The 16813-nt window shown below is 44.2% G+C and overlaps 1 protein-coding gene and 1 pseudogene across 2 annotated transcripts in view; one reads left to right on the top strand and one right to left on the bottom strand.

The window, feature by feature from the left end:
* Positions 1-10785, bottom strand: part of LOC100403885 (heat shock protein HSP 90-beta pseudogene) — a 34751-nt pseudogene extending 23966 nt beyond the window's left edge.
* The window catches only part of RAB28 (RAB28, member RAS oncogene family), a 303321-nt gene that overhangs the window by 170100 nt on the left and 116408 nt on the right, over positions 1-16813 (top strand). The window lies entirely within an intron of this gene.

The following is a 16813-nucleotide window of genomic DNA, read 5'->3' on the forward strand; positions in this document are numbered from 1 at the left end:
AACATAGATTAGATCTCTTCACATAGTCCCACATTTCTTGGAGACTTTGTTCATTCCTTTTTGCGCTTTTTTCTCTAATCTTAGTTTCTCATTTTATTTCATTGAGTTAATCTTCGACTTCTGATATCCTTTCTTCTGCTTGGTCCATTTGGCTGTTGAGACTTGTGCATGCTTCATGAAGTTCTCGTGTTGTGTTTTTCAGCTCCTTCAATTCTTTCCTATTTTTCTCTAAGTTGTCCATTCTTGTTATCATTTCCTTGAATCTTTTTTCAAGGTTCTTAGTTTCTTTGCATTGATTTAGAACATGTTCTTTTAGCTCACGTAAGTTTCTCATTTCCCACCTTCTGAAGTCTGATTCCTTCATTTCATCACATTCATTCTCCATCCAGCTTTGTTTCCTTGCTGGTGAGGAGTTTTGTTCCTTTGTAGGAGGCGAGGTGTTTTGGTTTCGGGTGTTTTCCTCCTTTTTGCACTGGTTTATTTCCATCTTTGTGGGTTTATCCACCTGTCCTCTGAGTAGTAGCTGAGTTTTTGAATGGGTCTCTGAGTGGACGCCCAGATTGTTGATGATGAAGCATTTCTCTTTCTTAGTTTTCCTTCTAACAGTCTAGCCCCTCTGCTGTACGACTGCTGAGGTCCATTCCAGGCCCTGCTTGTCTGGGGTACACCTGTAGTAGCTGCGGAACAGTGAGGGATGCTACCAGTTTCTTCTTCTGCTATCTTTGTCCCAGAGTGATGCCTGACAAATGTCAGTCTGATCAGTCTTTTTGTGGTGACTCTTTGGATATACAGGGGTCAGGGAGCTGCTTGAGGAGGCGGTCTGTACTTTATAGGAGCTCAAGTGCTGAGCTGAGATCTCCATTGATCATTCCGGGCAGTTAGTCTGGTACGTTTAAGTCTGCTGCAGCAGAACTCATAAAACCCCTTTTTTTTCCTCAGATGCTCTGTCTCGGGGAGTTAGGACTTTCCTTATGAGTATCTGTTGCACTGTCCTGCCCAGCTAGGGGGCAGTCCAGTCACTATTTGCCTGCCGAGGCTCCACCCTGCTGCCGTGGGCTCTGCCCTGTTGCCGTGGGCTCTGCTAAGGACTGTTTTAGTGGAATCCTGTAAATTTTTATATATTATGTTTTCTTATAATTTAAATTAAAATATTTTTCCCTTTTTTGATTTCTCATTAAACCTCTGGATTAGCTAGTAATAATTTACAAACATTTAGTAATTTTCTAGATGTCTTTTGTTACTTATTTCTAATTTAATTCCAGTGTGGTTTGAGAATGCACTCTAAATTCATTATTTCTTTTGAATTCATTGAGACTTGCTTTATAGCCCAGCATATGATCTATTTAATTAATGTTCCGTGTGTTTTGAAAAGCAAGTGTATTCTGACGTTATTGGAAGTGGTAAATGCCAATTAGGTCATGTCAGTTAACAGTGTTGTTCAACAAATGAAACATTCAAATTTAAATTCACATCATAGAGATGATGAAATGTTGGTTGTTTACCCAGGCTAATTGGGATGAATTGCCTTTGAAGCAGTTTTCACGGTGGTTGCAGGGGTTTCCCATCTCTTTAATGCATCACTCATCAGTTGCCAGGAAGTTCTCTCTGCTTAGTGCCCTATTGTTTAACGCTCTTCATGCCTGGTCAATAGATGAAGTTCAAGTCCCCTTAGCTCACCTCCATGTTGCTCTGTGACCAACTTACTTGGACATCTTTAGTCCTCATCATCCCCTCCGCCCCCCACCACCCCCACCACACACACACACACACACACACACACACACACACAGTCACACACACAGAAACCACTCTCCTGCTCTTTTTAATGCCTCATAGGTCTCTACACGCCTGTGTTTCTCTCTCCTCAAGGTCTTTGCACAGGCTTTTTGTCTTCCTGGAGGAACTTTCTCATGAGAGTTACAAGATAACTTTTAGTAGTAGATGGAGTAATTTTTTAATATTATTTATTTTGAATGTACATTACAAAAACATACATGGCATACTTACGACTTCACAGATATGTGTTAACAAATGTGTAAGCATAAAGACAAACACTGGATAATTATATTTTTAAAAAATACAATGGGTAATAGGAAGGAATGGTAGAAATCATTCTACCAGAAGGCAGTACATGAATGAGAACAGTTTACTTATTTTATAGGTGCCTAAACTAAGGCAAAGAAAGAGCTTTACTCAGGGTCCCAGGGCTTGAGAGTGGCCAAGCAGGAATTAACTCTCTGACCACATCACCCTGGTTTCCAGTTGGAGAACTTTCTGGGCTGCGGTCCTAGCTCCAGGTGGCTGCAGAGAGAAGGACAGACTGGAGAGTAGGAATTTGGGTGTAGACACCAGGTGTCCCATTTGGAGCTGTGGAAGAGTGTGGGAAAGAAAGAGGAAACCAAAGAGAACAGAGAGGACTGGGGTGTGATAATAAGCCTTCAGTTTAGGCTGGACAGCCGACACCGGTGGGTGGCCTTTCCTAATGCTCCTCTCTGCGGGGCCAGGGTAGAAGCTTTGCTTCAAGAGAGGCTGCTGCCCTTACCTGCATATTAATGTCAGTAGACCCTGGTACCAGAAAAGGGCCAAGTGAGGGAATTTTTTTTTTTCATTCATATCCAGACAGTGTCTCTATTTAATTTTGTTACACCATGTAGTACTCTTTGGTGTCTTTGGAATAGAGATAGTTTTCATCCTGCTGTGGATACTTTTCTTTGGGGATTGGATTGGAAGGGCTAGAAGAAAAGAATCTCACTGTCCTTCTGAGGGCTGCACCCCCCACCCCAACCCCTGCCAAAGACTGCAGTGAAGAGCAAACTTGGCTCTATCCAGAACTAGTTCTTGAGAGGAATCTGACCTCATCTGAGGGGATCTGTGAGCTATCTTTGTGCTGGAGTTGGCTAACTCTCCTTGGAGTGAATGTTGTTTTTGGGTTCCTTGATTTCCTTGGAAGGGTCTCTTCTTGAATGGTTAGATCTTTTAAACCAAGATTCAATGCTGAAACAGCTGCCCTCCAGGCTCTCACTGGAGAACACTGCATTTTTCATTTGTTCAATAAATCTGTGTTAAGTACTTGTATGTCAGGTGCTATGCCAGGTGCTAGGGATAGGATGGAGAAAAAGCAGGTAAGATCTTTATTGAATTCCATTCTGATGGGGAGACACCAATACATGGATAAATGCATAAATAGTATGCAGATTGTGATTGGCCATGACAGGTGAGCTGGAGAATGATGGAGAGGCCTGTCTTAGAGAAGTGGTCAGACTCTTTGGAGGAAGTGACTGTGAATTGTGACCTGCAGAATAAAGGGGCAGCAGGCACATGGAAAGATCAGGAAGTAACCCTCTCTGAGAGTGAGCAAATACAAGGGGGTGGGAGTTTGGTATCTTTTCCGAAGGCCAGTGTGGCTGGAGTGTGGTGGTGCTGAGTGGTGGGAAGAAGGCCCTGGAAAGGTGAGCAGGAGCCAGACTGTGCTGATCTTTGCAGGCATGGTAGGGAGACTGGACTTTTGTGGAAAGAGCAGCAGGAAGCCTCCAAAAAGCTCAACACTAGTGCTTATGGAGGAGTGGCACTTAAGGAAGAGAAGTGGGCAATGCAGCTCCGCTGGGGCCAACCTAATCCCAAACATCAGAAAGATGGACCTGAGGCTGTGTCATCTTGTCTTCTCTGTCCTGCTGGATTTTGAGCAATATTTTCATCTTTTATAGAAAAACTCTCCAACATTAGCCTTGTAGACCTCATTCTATATAATGAATCTTGTTGAAGATTTAAAACTTTGTTTGAAATAAGTCCAAGTGTTACAGTCTAATAATAGGAAAAAATATTTCATCTTCTGAAAAACAGTGTGTGTTTTTACTTCTCTTTGACATAAAGACACTTCAGAACTGCCTTTAGTTTCCTTTCTCCGTTGGTTGCCAGGATGCTCAGGGTAAAATCTTCAACCCTTGCTCTGAGAACAGCTGTAATATAGCCTTCATGATCTGAGTATTCGTATTTTTTCCTATTTTAGTCTTGACTTCCGTTTGGAAAAAAAAATTATTTCGGTGCTGATTTTTTTTTTTTCTCGAACCCTTTCTGTATTGAAGCAGCCATACTTTTTTTTTTCCTAATGCTCACTTTCCCAAATGGTCCTCTTCATGAATAATGTTGTCCTACTGTGGCCTGGGCCAGAGACCTTTCCGTTCTCTGGCTTCCCAAATTCCCACTTTGAGGGCCAAAGAGGTCCCATGTCCTCCAAGATACCCTCCAAATTGCTGCTGCCCTCCAAACTCCTGCAGCTCCTCTGGCGAGCACCAACCTACTTAGCCCTGGGCCAAGCCCTGACTTGCATTTTTCTTAAATGGTTTCTTGTATGTTAGTCTTCTCCCTCTAATTAGATTATATTTTTAAAGTCAGGGACCAGAATGTAGTAAAACTCCCATTTACTGTGTGCCTATTCAGTGCTAGTCTTTATATAAGTTTGCTTCCTAATGCTCTCAGTCTATGAGGGAGGGATTGTTTCTATTTATAGACAAGAAAACTGAAGCTTGGAAATTGACTGGAAGTGTGACTAGAGTACAAGTGGGTGGAGCCGGACTCACACCCTGCGTGGCTTCAAAGCCCAGTATCCCTGGGGCTACACTCTTCTCTACATTTCTGAATTCACTATGGGCTCCCAACAAAAACTGCCTCTCATGTCACTGTGGGACCATCTCCCACCTTATTTCCGTGGCTTGAGGTTCTTCCAACAGAGGGTAGATTTTCATTTAGGGCAAGAAATTATATTCTAATGCAAATAACCTGACAAAAGTCACATTCAGCACTGCAACATAGAGTTTTCAGGCACCTAATGGGGACTGGGTCCCATCTCAGATGCTTGGAAGGATACAGAGGATCATAACACATGATCCCCGTCTGCAAGGAGCCCACAGTCAAGGGCTCAGAGTAGGTTCTTTCCTAAGCATTTGCTTCAGGGGCAGTGAGAGGGTGCTGCCCTTGTAAAAGTGACAGAGGGACAGCGGCAGGCAGAGAAGCTGCTGGTCAAGACCTGGGTTATTCTTTAGTTATTCATTCAGGAGATATTTACTGAGTGAGTGCCTGCTGTCAGCCAGGTTGTTCCTGGCCCTGGGAAGATGGTGAGGAACAACACACGTCCATATCTTCATGAAGCTGATGGCCTGGAATTGGTAGAAAGACCAGGAAGAAAACAATTAAACAAACCACATACTACATGAGGGGTTGATAGTAGTGGAGGAAAATAAAGAGGGAAAGGGCATATGTATGTGCATGAATGTGTATGCCTGTGGGAGGTGGAGAGCAGCAGGTTAAGTTCAGAAAGGCCTGACTGATGGTGTTTGAGTAAAGAACTGAAGGAGGTGAGAGAGCGAGCCACAGGGATCTCTGGAGGAAAAGCACTCCAGGCAAAGGGGAGAGATGGTGGGACAGGCCTGTGGCAAGAGTGTGCCTGGCATGTTGGAGGAGCAGGCGGGCAAGTGTGCCTGAACTGGAGCGCATGAAGACAGAGTGGTGAGAAATGAGGGCAGGGATGAGAGCTGGATGGCTCAGTGCCTGGTAATCCTTTTAAGAAGTTTGGTTTTCACTCAGAGAGTGATTGAGAGTCACTGGAGGCTTTGAGTATAGAAGGAACATGACACAACTGACTCGCTATGGCCACTGGGTTGAGAATGGACCTCAGGGGTGCTATGCACTGAATTATGTCCCCTCAAAATTCATGTGTTGAAGCCCTAACCCCCAGTGTGATAGTAATCGGAATGGGGCCTTTGGGAAGGAATTAGATGGAGACGGGGTGCTGATGATGGGGTTAGTGTCCTTAGGGAAAAAAACCCATCTCAGGTGCTTGGAAGGTTACAGAGGTGAATAACACATGGTCTCTGTCCACAAGGAGCCCACAGTGCTGGGCCCTGTGAGGACTCAGACAGAAGACAGCTGTCTGCAGGCCAAAGCCCGCAGCAGGAACCGAGGCTGCTGGCGTCTTGAGCTTTGACTTCCCAACCTCCAGAATAGTGAGAAACATGTGTCTGTTGTGGAAGCCACTCGTTCCATAGTATTTTGTTATGGTAGCCAGAGCTGACTAAGACAGAAGGGCAGAGCTGAAAGCAGGGAACCCTGTGAGGACATAAATGATAGTGGAACAGAGTGTAGCAGGGAAGGTGGTGAGAAGTTTGATTCCGGATATATTGGAAGGGAGTGATGTGGGTTATAAAACAGCAGATTAAGGATGACTTGGAGGATTTGGGCTGATACCATGGAAGGATGGAGTTGCCATTAACCAGATGGAGATACCAGGATGAACACATCTGGGGGAAAAGAACAGAGGCTTATTTGTGGTTCTGTTAAGATTGGACACCTATTAGCTATTTCAAGCAGAGACAGTGAGCAGGTTGGGGTATATTCGTGTGGAGTTCAGAGGAGAGACTCCAGACTGGAGACAGGAATCTATGCTAGAATTCTAGCACCGGCATTTGGGAGATTCACGTACTCTGAGCCTTATTTTCCTCATCTTTAAAATAGACATAATAGTACCCTTAATAGTAGAGAGAAAGAGAGAGGATAGAAAGGACAGCTGGCTGTGATGTTTAAAAAGCGTTGTGCATTGTACAAATGCAAAAGATTGTTGTTATATTCCCATCTGCCCACTTACCGGTAAAGGCAAGTGAGGTCAATTTAAGGCTGTGTTTTCCTTTTCTTTCCTTCCCCTTCCCCTTCCTTTCCCTTCCCTTCTTTTCTTTCCTTCTTTCCTCCTTTCTTTCTTTCTTTCTCTTTCTTTCTTTCTTTCTTTCTTTCTTTCTTTCTTTCTTTCTTTCTTTCTTTCTTTCTTTTTCTTTCTTTCTTTCTTCTTTTTATTTCTTTCTTTTCTTTTTCTTTCTCTCTTTCTCTCTCTCTCTCTCTTTCTCTTTCTCTCTTTCTTTCTTTCTTTCTTGTTCAGGGTTTTGCTTTCATACAGGCTGGAGTGCAGTGGCTCAATCTTGGCTCTCTGCCTCCCAGATTCAAGTGATTCTCATTCCTCAGCCTCCTGAGTATCTTGGATTAAAAGTGTACGCCACCATTCCTGGCTAATTTTTGTATTTTTAGTAGAGGTAGGGTTTCGCCATGCTGGCTAGGCTGGTCTCAAATTCCTGGCCTCAGATGAGCCACCTGGCTTGGCCTCCTAAAGGGTTGGGATTACTGGCGTGAACCACCATGCACAGCCAAGGTTGTGCTTTTTAAAGTACACCCCAGGTTCTGCCTACATTAGAAATGTAGATTCTTTCTTTGTTTCTCCACAAGAAACCCATTTTGACCTACAGAATCAGATTTTCTGAAGATAGTACTCAGGAATTTATTGTTCTGCCTCTCCCCTGGCCAATTTTTATGCACCTAAAAGCTTAAGTATTATAAGTATACAGAGAAAAACACCTCCACCAAGATGGGTACATCTTAGATTATAAAAAGTTTAAGTCGCTTCAGTGTCTAAAGAAAATTTCTTTAAGAAGTGAATATGGTTAGAGGGTAATCAGTGTCTTCTACCATGCAAAGGTAACAGGCTAAGTTAGGAAAGGCTGGAAGACATAGGTAGACTGACCTTTGGGTGGGGGCACAGGAAGGGTATTAGTCAGGCAGGGGTCAACCTGAGAAGACTGGGGTGTTAGAACCTGTTAGTGGTATACAGCATGACCATGGCCAAGTCAAGAAATGCAAATTAAATTTTTTAAAGTGAGCATGAGGCTAGAAGCTGAATGGGCTGCTTTTAGGATAGAGCAAAAAAGCAAAATCAAGAACAAAGCAAGAGAGTCCAAGAGGGGCCCAGAGGGTGGGCCTAGAAGGACTGGTGGTGCTTGCACTGGCTTCCATTGAGAAGGTGCACACAGTGGGGTGGGCTGGTTTCATGATTAGAATGAAAGCTGTCTGAGGGCCAAGTTCTCTCTGCAGTAGATTAGCCCAGGGTGATCGTTCTAGAAGGTGCAATCTGATCTGTCGCATTCTCATCCAGCCCCAGTGACTAGGCCTTCTTGCAAGAGCAGCCTTTCTTTGTTCTCCTCCGTCCCTACCCTCTCCTTTCTGAGTGCTCCTCACTACTACGTAGGTGGTAAATTATCCATAATAGACATGTTGTTACTGTAGTAATAGTGCCACTTTCTGCAAAAAAGAGCAAAGCAGTTTTGTTAATGAAAGTCATGTGTTGAGACAGGGTTGGATGGGAACTTCTGGGTCTGGCTTGGCTCTGGCTCAAAACCTTCTGGGAAAACACAAACTTTCAGGGACACACCCAGAAAGCCCCATTTACCTCTGTCAGGCCCATCTGCTTTGCATTAGAAAAATAGTAACAGCCCTCTCCCAGTGCCCTTTCATAAATATAAAATGTGTAATAAAATAGTTATTAGAAGGTAATCAATGGTGCTTATGTTTTCTTTTGTGAGGAGATTGATGGTGAATTCCCACATAATCCCATCAGCAGCTGGGTCTGCAGGGAATCTTTTCTGTGTGACTGGCCCAAGCCCATTGTGCTCTCTGGCTCTAGGTGGGTCAGAGGACAGGACCCCTGACATTTCCCTCTTATTTCTAATTCTATAGATCTTCATTCACATTGGTGAGGATGAGAAGATGGTCTCCAGGGTTCCTCAACAGCTTTAAGGTTGGGATGAAATGAACTAACATTATAAAGGTTTAAGCCCTAAATTTGCATCACATTGCCAGGGTTTAGTTTCCCTTTCCTCACGTCCCCATCTTGCCTGGTTTAAATTGTTGGGATAGTTCAGGGCAACTGGTAGAATATTAAGTAAATTAAGGGCACTTCTTTATTGAGGAAGCCCACATGACTTTCCCTTTCCCTCTCAAAGCATTAATTGAAGGTCCCTCATAATTCAAAACTTGATCAAATAAGATAACCAATGAAGCTAGCAGGGCTTGATCCAAGGTATGTGCTTGGTATGTGTTACTTTATAAGGCTTTGATAGATTTTGTTTTTTGACTTATTAACTCATAAAATGATATTTGTGTTTATCACCAGATTACAAAATCTTTGGAAATAAAAAGCTGTATTGTTTTTTCAGTATCCAGTGAAGTAGTGGGGGCATAGCAGAGATTAATAAATGTTTCTGGATTGGTCAGTGATGGCAACAACCATACTTAATTGTTTATATATGTATATTTATTTTAAGTTCAGTAAACCTTTATTGACAGGCACTTTGCCAGGTACAGAAGAAACACATATAATAATATGAGCTTTGAGAACTTGCTCCATTCTAGAACATTATGGGTATCAACCCTTTAATCCTCACAATAGTCTTACAAGTGTCCAATTCACAGACGAAGGAATGAAAATAATATGACTATGGCACTGTGCTCTTATCCATTGCAGCACAGCTGCCTCATGAGGACCTGAGGTCTGGTCCTGCCTCTCAAAGGGCTTCCCATCAGGTGGAAGTCAGGGCTGGGAGTGGAAGAGATACGTCAGTAGACATATGCTCGTATGATGATGTTTAGTGGGATGGAAAGCTGAAGAGACTGGCGGGGACCATATTCTCAGGGCCTCGAATGCTCAGGGAAAAGTTGGGTCAGCTGGCCTGGAAATTTCATAGAATGAGTTCCACAACCTTCAGAGATCTCTCCTTTGTTTGCTAATGATGGGCTTCATTTTTCCCTTCAGAAGTCAACTGGCAAAGGTGAGGGAGTTGCCTCCGTGCCATGTTGGAATCACAGACTCTCAGAGCTGCATCCCTTAGAAAGGTGTGGTCAGGCTTCCATTCAATGCACTAGTCCTGGGAGAACAGCACCTGTGTTTGCTTATAATATGGTTTGGCTGTGTCCTCACCCAAAATCTCATCTTGAATTGTAATCTGAGTTGTAATCCCCATGCGTTGGGGGAGGGACCTCGTGGGAGGTGATTAGATCATGGGGGCAGTTCCCCATGTTGTTCTTGTAAGAGTGAGTCCTCATGAGATCTCATTGTTTTATAAGGGGCTTTTCCCCACTTCACTCTGCACTTCTTCCTGCCTCCATGTGAAGGAGAATGCGTTTGCTTTCCCTTCTGCCATGATTGTAAGTTTCTGGAAGCCTCCTCAGCCATGCTAACCTGTGAGTTAATTAAACCTCTTTCCTTTATAAATGACCCTGTCTCAGGTATGTCTTTATTAGCAGTGTGACAATGGACTAATACAGCTTACATGCTCTCAGTACTTCACCAGATGGCTCATTCCGTCACTGGGCAGCTCCAGTGTTAAGCTAAAATAATTTTCTTTCCACATTAACATGATGGTGCTCTGTCTTCTTCCATATGTCAGCTCCTTCTGGGTTCCCTGAAGCAAGTCTTCTCCAAGACAACATTTACAGATCTTTTTACTGCTTCTCACAGGATGTGGTTTCTAGACTTCGTTCATCCCATTATTTATTCCTCAAACAAATACTGGGCTAGATTCTGGGAATGCAAAGAAGGTTTAAGTCTTGGCCTGCCATCAAACAATTTGCAATAGTTAGAGGGAGAGATATATCAAAACAAAGATTCCCTGGGCAGTTTGATAGGAGTGACACAATGGCCGCTCAAGAGAGGCCCTGCAGGAGCACAGAGGAGGAAATGTTTCTCCTAGGGATGTTAGCTTCTGGGCCACTCTTATGAGACTGCTCCCCATGGTTCCTTCCTTACAGTGCCTCCATTCTTCTCTTTACACCCTCTCACCCCTGGATGTCATCACAAAAACCAATGGCTTCAAGGAGCACATACATGAAAATCAACTCCAAAATCCATCTCTCTGGTTCAGACACCTCCACTGAACTCCAGATCTGGTTGTTTGCATGCCTTCTGGATCCCACCATCGGTGATCTCAGAGCCACCTCCAGCTCAACACATCACCAACAAAATTCCCCAAAACATTCTCAGAGAGGTTAAGGCAACTTGGATTGTCAAAATGCTCGCTTTTTCTGCCACTTGTAAGAGACTTTGGGATAGGAAATGAGAAGGGCAATACCCAGTCTTTCCCTCTTGTTTTATGTCTTTTCGCCGTGGCGCCCTCTTCAACCAAACTCCATTCAATATTTCAGTGCTGCTTTCTGGGAGCCTCTTGTCTCAGTAAGAAACCAAAGCTGGTGACGTCCCCTCTCTTAAGGCTTCAGACTTGAAGCCTCAGCTTCTGCATGTGAGCCCTGACAGCAGAAAGATGGACTCTCTGGGCACAGAGGCCCTTTCAACTCTCACTAGGTATGCAGATCTGTCATTCTTTTCTAATGGCTTTCCACCGGAGACTGAATCTGTTTTAGCTTCCACTGGATCCCCTGGTTTGGAGTAGCACTTGGCTTATAGTTGATACTCAACATCTGCTTAATGGTTGAACAAATTCTGTCTCTATACCAAGCCATAATGTTTCTTTGAAAGTGCATATATTTAAAAGTGAGCTTTAGAATACTGAGTTTGAAAGTCAGACCAGTTTTTGAGAATGCAATTCAATTCCACATCCATTTACTGAGCAACGACAATGTCCCAGACACAGTGTTGGGTACGGGGCTTTCATGTAGGAATAAGACACAGCCAGGGGCTTCAGCAGATCATGGAGGATGAAGGTAGGAAGCGGCAGGAGACAGTGCAACACCAGCTTTGGTTTCTTACTGAGACAAGAGGCTCCCAGAAAGCAGCACTGAAATACTGAATGGAGTTTGGTTGAAGAGGGCGCCACGGCGAAAAGACATAAAACAAGAGGGAAAGACTGGGTATTGCCCTTCTCATTTCCTATCTCAAAGTCTATCCCAGTAGCCGTATGGCAGTGGTATTGGTGCAAGACATGAAGTGCTGATGCAGGGGAGCGGAGGGGGTGACTAGTTCTATGGGTCTGAAGGGTCGGGGTTAGTGGGCTGGCAAGATTCAGCTCCACAGATCCTGAGTTCCTCAGCTGGCTCTCCAAGCACTGAGGATGCCTTTCTCTCTCTCTCGGGTGGAGATGAAACTTCTTTTAGTTTCATCCTTCACCTTAAAGACAAGTAAAATCTCGAATTAGAATATTTTAGAGAGAAAAAGCTGTGAGAAGCATTGAGTCCTGTGGATTTCCATCTTCCTTTTTGTAGCGGAAACTTCAACTTAAATCCTACCAGGACACCCATTTTGTAAAACGGATCCAACCATTTTGAAATCCCTGATCTAGGCCAACCGTCTCATTTTTTTTTTTTTTTCAGGTGAGGATAATGAGCCCCAAAGCCCCAGAATACAGGGGTGGCAACTTTGCAGTGGCCACAGATCTGAGTCCCGGGCCTTCTCCCTGTCTCTGGGCCCGGGTGTGGGCAGCTCAGGTTGAGAGCCGGGGGCGACAGCCCGTCCCGCCTGAGATTAACCATCAGGTGGGAAAAGCAATTACATCTTGCACAGGCCAGATCTGCTCGTCCCATTCTCCCTCCCTGCAGGCGATGTCAAAACACGAGGGCAGGATCCTGCTTCTTCTCACGTTTTAAAAACATACAGTGGACTTGTGTTTACAATACTGCCAAGGGATATGACGCGGAACGGCAGAGCGCACCGCCCCCTGGAAGGAGCCACCCTGTCCTCGCCGTGGCCCTCTCCTTCCACAACCACAGCTCTGTCCCCTGGGCTCCACTTCAGAGAGTCTTGCCAGGGGATGTCGCTGAGCTTCAGGACTTAAACAATACTATACGTTGTGCAAACAAACAGCACCAGTAATGATCTGCCCCCTGGATCGGAGCCACGGCTGTCTGGGTCACCCAGCCTGGGATTCTTCTGGTGGGGAATTCGGGTTAGGCATCAGAATTCCAGTTCCAGACGCCGTTTTGTGCTTCTGCGGGACTCACACGTGGGCTTTTTAGTTTTCTTGGTCTCAGCATCCCCATTGGAGAAATGGCAGGGCTATGAAGCTTTGAGTTCTTCCACTGGTTTTCATATCTGTGTGTGTGCTGCAGTGAGATTTCTTTTTGAAACGGAGTCAGGCAGGCACATTTAAAATATAAAATAGATGAAAGCAAACGTTCTGGTGAAGGCAGCCGGAGAGGGCTGGGTTGCCACACTTCTACTCTGGGGGCTCTTTACATTAGCTCTGTGGGTGTCTAGGATCCTCAGAACATAGTTGGATAGATGAGCTTTCAGATCCTTCTGGCTCAAACATTCTGTGATCCCATAAACATGCTATAAATGCTGAGCCGCAGTCGTGATTGTAAGAATGTGTGTGTGTGTGTGTGTGTGTGTGTTATGTGTGTGTGTGAGAATGAGAGAGAGTGAGAGGGAGGGAGTGAGAGAGAGAGATCGCAGATTACAACTGGGCATTTTATTTTGATCAAGACATTGTATTTTTTAACTTATTTTTTCTTGATTATAAAGGTAAGGCACACTGATTATTAGAAATGAGATTACTATAAAATAAAAATCACATGAAATCTTGCTCTTCTGAACTGAAATTATATTGAAAGATGTCTCTGCTGCTTACAGGACTTTCCAGGTTAAATGAGCGCAGTTTAAAAGCAAATGGATGAGGCCACTTGGCTTTGCTGGTTGGGAGATGCTCATATTTTCTTTCATCTATATATTCCTTAGCAGTGACCAAATCATGTCTGTGACCTAGTTGATTCTTAAAACCAAAGGGAAAAGAAAAGAGATAAAGGATGAGAGAGAGACAGGGACAGAGAGAGAGAGAGACAGAGAGAGAGAGAGAGAGAGAGATCTTTCTTTTGTTTTGCTGCAATGCTGGGTAGCAGCTTTGTGTCTTCATCTTGACCTGGATTCTGGATTGCCATCTCTACCCCAAATTTATTTCTCCACCAATTCCCTGTCCCCTCCTCAGTTCTCTAGTTCACATCTCAAACTTTCAGAGACTGGGAGAGAGCAGCTTTGAAATCGAATTCACTATGGTATGAATCATAAATGTGGTCATTGGCACTCAACACCAATACCACCCTTCTGACATGTGCCATCCTGTGCCACAGGGGATATAAAGAATGACACTTTCCAGACTCCCTTGCAGCTAGAGTAAGAGCTATGTTTCAGCTAGAAGATACACTTGCTTGACATTTGGAAGGTGGAAGTGAAACAGCAGCTCTGTGTAGTTGATGGCAAATCAAACACAAGCCAAGAAAACTTTCTACTTCCCTTTAAAGTTTATGAATGAACCTTTGAGGTCATATCCTTGAGCAACCATCCTCTGCCATACACATAATCTCACTGACTTCCCTGAGTTTCAATTAGTTGTCAAGCTGTAAAGTGGAAGTAAGAATATCTACTTCTAGGGGTTTTGAAGGTTAAATAAGATGATGCCAGGGAAGTAGCATGTAGTTGGCAGTATAGGAGCTGAGAGATTGAGTTCCTTTTTTACGTCTTTGCTCTAGGACTTGACATACCTTTCCCAGGGATCCAGTCCCTGCATAAAGTAAACTTAAAGCCAATACTGGAGCAGCATTTCCCAAACTGTTCCACAGAACACATGTTAGCATCTCCTCAGGTACTAGGGTTCCAAGCACACAGTTTGGAAAACACTGTCCAAGAATATTATTCCCAGAGAGAACCTTAGAGATCTTTTAATTTACAATCCTTTATTGTAGGGAGACTGAGGCTCCAAAAGGGATCTAGGACCCTTGTAAGTTTATCTAGCAAGCAACTTTCAGGAGCATCCTGGTCTCCTAATTTTTGAGTCAAAAGTCAGGTGCAGTGGCTCACTCCTGTAATCCCAGCCCTTTGGGATGGTGAGGTAGGAAAATCACTTGGGGCCAGGAGTTTGAGACCAGCCTGGACAGCATAGTGAGATCTTGTCTCTAGCAAGAATATCAAATAATTATCCGGGTATGAAAATGTGTACCTGTAGTCCCAGCTGCTCAGTAGGCTGAGGTTGGGAGGATCTCTTAAGTCCAGGAGGCTGATGCTGCAGTGAGCTATGATCATGCCACTATCCTGCAGCCTGGGCAATAGAGCAAGATCCTGTCTCAAAAAAAAATACCAAAGTTAACCAATTTCTCCAAGCCTTCACTTTCCTATCTGTAAAATGGTTATAATAATGTCTGTTCTTCCTACTACATGTGGGATAAGTGACAAATGTTATTGTGAAAGTACTTTAGAATATATAAATATATGGGGGGAGAGAGAAAGAGAGATCCATATACACACAGAGGCACATTTAGAAAGGCTTTATGCAAAGGTAAGGCTTTGTTAATGATCTGCATTTCATTTTGATTTGTTAATTAATTAACCACAGGTTTATTGAGCACCTACCAGTTACCGTTTCAGTGCTGGGCATAAGTGGAGGACAAGAAGACATAGTGGCTGCCTTCCTGAGCTTACACTCTGAACAAGTGGAGCTGAAAGGCAAAGAGGGAGAGACACAGAGGACCGATATACAACAGGTAGACAAGAGACAGTTGGACAGTGCTGAGTGCCCTGAAGAAGTGAAGTAGGGTGTTGCAATCAAGAGAGATGTGACGATTTCAGACCTGGTGGTCAGGACAGCCTCTCTGAGTGGGATCTTAACACTGGCCTTGGGAGCAGCTGGGAGGGTCTAGGAGCAGAGCAGTCCAGGCAGATGGAGGGCTGGAGCAGAGGCCTTAGGTAAGGCAGAAGTGGTGTCAGCTGAGATCCTATAGGGAAAAGGACCTCACATCACCAGAGGCCATGTAGCTCAGGGCAAGTAGCATGGAGAAAGGGAAATGGGTAGCAGTTTGGAGATCCAAGTTCTAATCCTAGCTTTGCCACAAAGTAGCTGGGTTGCCTTGGGTGCACCATGTAATAGTCCTGGCCAGATAAGTTTGTCAAATGGAAACATAAATCCTCCCCTTTACCAGAGGTACCTAATGAAGGGGGTCAGACTAGGTGTGAGCTGCCCTCAAACACCCAGCTCCCATGTGTAGTGATAAAAGCCAATCTGTCTCAGGCTCTTCCAGGAGTCTGGGCTGCAGGGATGAGGGGCCTCCAGGCCATCCACCCACATGCACAATGCAAGCCCTGTGCTGGCCCCGTGGACAACAGGCGCGGAAGAGAGGGTCTGCTTTTTCTTTTCATGGACTTGAGACTTCAAGCCTTTGGAATGAGTGCCAACAATAATTCATCAGGAACGCTTTACAACTCAGCATTACAAAACCTGTTAGGAGACAGATCACCCACAGGACAGCCTTTGAGAAGGAAATGTGTTCAGGGCTGGTGACCTCAAGATGATTAATGATTTTTAACAGGGTGAACTCTGTCCTCCCCCTCCCATGTACTGTGTTCGCACTCTCTGCCTTTCCTGACTTGTTTGCAGGAGAAAGGGGAGGTAGGGAGGGGGAGAACGAGGAGGGGAGGGGAAGGAAGAGGCGGGAATTGGGGATGCTTGAAGGCAAAGCCCACCAATCATAAGGAAAGTGCAGGAACAAGAGCACTGTCAGTAAGGCAGAAATGTCTTGTTGCTATTGTTTTACTTTTTTTTTTTTGCAAACACAGAGATGGAGGGTTTATGTAATGAAATATGTGCAATGTATCACAACTCCAGTAAGCTTTTTTGTGTTAGGCATTTTGCACAGTGCCTTGTGCTTTCAGCCATCATTATTATTACCATCACCCTTCCATCCCCATGGACACAAACCTTGATGTAATTGAATGTGGAATGTATCAGAAAAGTTGGTCATGATTTTACTTTTTGATTTTTAAAGTCATAGTAACCTGATTTTTACATTATTAGATTTAGAAAATTACAAGAGTGATATATGCAGTTTTAACAAACCAAAAATACAGAGTTGTTGGAAGAAAAATTTCTAATCTTTCCCTATACCCTTCTTTAGTCCCAAACCCCTGAGACCATCAATGTCAAATCAGTGCCATCCTTGGTAGTATTGTACACATATTAATCCAGAGTGCTGTCCTCATACATGATCCTATAGAAGGTGGATGGTCAGC

The sequence above is a fragment of the Callithrix jacchus genome, chromosome 3 (assembly GCF_049354715.1).
Source record: "Callithrix jacchus isolate 240 chromosome 3, calJac240_pri, whole genome shotgun sequence".
In the NCBI taxonomy this organism is placed as follows: Eukaryota; Metazoa; Chordata; class Mammalia; order Primates; family Cebidae; genus Callithrix; species Callithrix jacchus.